Consider the following 2,120-nt stretch of genomic DNA (forward strand, 5'->3'; position numbering starts at 1 on the left):
GGAGCCCGTCTCGTTCCGCTGGATTTTGGGAGAGGCTGGAGCCAGCCCCGGCGTCCTGCGGGGAGCTGCGGGCTCCGAGCACGGCGCCAGGTCACGGCCGGAGCCCACGGGGCAGGCACAGCCTGCAGGGACTGCTCTGTGCCCTGTGCCAGCTCCCTGCTCCCTGGGAATAGGGGAAAAGCAACCCCTTCCCTCCTGGAGGCTTCCTGCAGACTGTGGGTCCATGCTCTGGGGAGGTGGAGAGGGGCTGGGGACCAAGAGGACACGTGGAGGTGTCCATGGAGCTGCAGAGGGGGCTTTTGGATGGAAAAGGAAATGCTGGGCATCTGTAGGAGCTGTGGGATGCCAGGTCCTCAGCAAGCAATGTTGGAATAATCCAGCATTGGGGATGGAAGCAGGGAGGGAGCAGAGCTGGTTAAGATCATCCACCCCTCTCCACGGAGCAGGATTTCCACAGCCGTGTGCCAGGTGAACCCTGGACCCACAGCCAGGGCAGCAGGGTCTGTACATTCCAAAGGGGAAAATCCTCCCTCCCTGGGGTAGGGTCATGCTGCTTTTATAACATTAGGATCAAGGAAAAGGTGGGGAAATCCTCCAAAACCAGTGACATGTGGGGGTCTGGTGGCCACCCCCAGCCTGGGAGCATCCTGGGGTCACTGGTGCTCTGCTGTCCCATCCCAATCCGTGGCACACAGTGTGTGCTGCGAGTGGCCCTGGCAGGAGGGAGAGGGATGATTAAAGCTGCCTTTGATGAAGCAAAAATTAATAAACAAGCAGGCAGCTGTGCTGGGCTCTATTTACTGGGGATGACAGCGTGGAGCCGGCGTGGCGAGGCCGCCCAGGCCAGGTCCCACATCAAACAGCAGGACAGCGCCAGGCGTGAGGGGACCACGCCATCACCTCCTCTCTGACGGGTTTTTCCTGGCCCCAAAAATCCAGGAAGATCCATGTGTCTGTTCCTCATAGCAGGGCCCCATCCCACACCAGTGGGGAACCCTGGGATGAGCAGGAGATGCTCCATGCCATGCTGAGGTTGGACTGGGGTAGGATGTGCCAGTCTTGGGTGCACTTTGGAGGTGACATTTGGCACCTTTGCCCTGTCCCCCTGCCCAGGGTCAGCGTTCCCAGCTCTCTCCTGAGCCAGAGATGCTCCACAGGCTCCGAGGTCCCTTCCCTGGTGCTTCTGTGCAGAGCACAGGGGCAGAGCTGGGAGGCCAAGCCTGTGGCCTCACACCGGCTCCTTATCAGCCGGTCAGGAATATTTACCTGCCGGTTTCCACCGGATAAAAATTCACTGGACAAACAGGAGCTCGCAGCTGGCCCCAGGGCGGTGGCACAGCAGGGACGTGGCTGAGCTGGGACGTGCAGCCCTGTCCCTGCTTCATCTGTCCCCAGTGCTGCAGGTCACCGAGTGCCACAGGAGTGTGAGGGACGTTGTCCCCACCTAATCTGAGTGCCCGAGGGCTGGTGACCCCTGTGTGCCCTCGTGTGCCAGGGCTGGGGGCAGGGCCATGGACTGTCACCCCATGTCACCATGTGTCCCACGGCTGGGGATGGGCTGTGTGGGGAGGTCACTGTGCTCTATGGGGGGCACAGGACAATGCTCCTACACGGGGCTGAGCTGAGCTGAGCTGAGCTGAGCTGGTCCGGGACAAACTGAGCTGAGCAAAGCCCAGCTGAGAGGAGCCATACTACACTGGATTGAGCTGAGCCGTGCTGAGACAGGCTGAAGGGAGCTGAGCTGGGACGAGCAGAGCCAAATAAAGCAGTGCCAGGCTAACCCGATCCGAGCTTATCTATGCCAGGCTGAGCGAAGTCATGTTGAACTGACTCGGGCTGAAGGAAGTTGGGCCGGGCTGAGCAGAGCCGACCTGAGCAAAGACACGCCCCCAAATTGTGCTGGGCTGAGCTGAGCCAGTCCGTGCAAGGCTGAGCCACACTGAGCTGAGCCGATCCGATTCGAACCAAGCTGGGCTGAGCCGAGCCGGGCCGAACGCAGCCGAACGCAGCCGAGCCGGGCCGAGCGGAGCCGAACGCAGCCGATAGGAGCCGAGCGGAGCCGATGGGGCCGATCCTGCTCCAGCTGTCAGCGCACCGCCCCTCCCCCCTTCCTCTTTTCC

This window comes from Geospiza fortis, unplaced genomic scaffold, assembly GCF_000277835.1.
Source record: "Geospiza fortis unplaced genomic scaffold, GeoFor_1.0 scaffold213, whole genome shotgun sequence".
In the NCBI taxonomy this organism is placed as follows: domain Eukaryota; kingdom Metazoa; phylum Chordata; class Aves; order Passeriformes; family Thraupidae; genus Geospiza; species Geospiza fortis.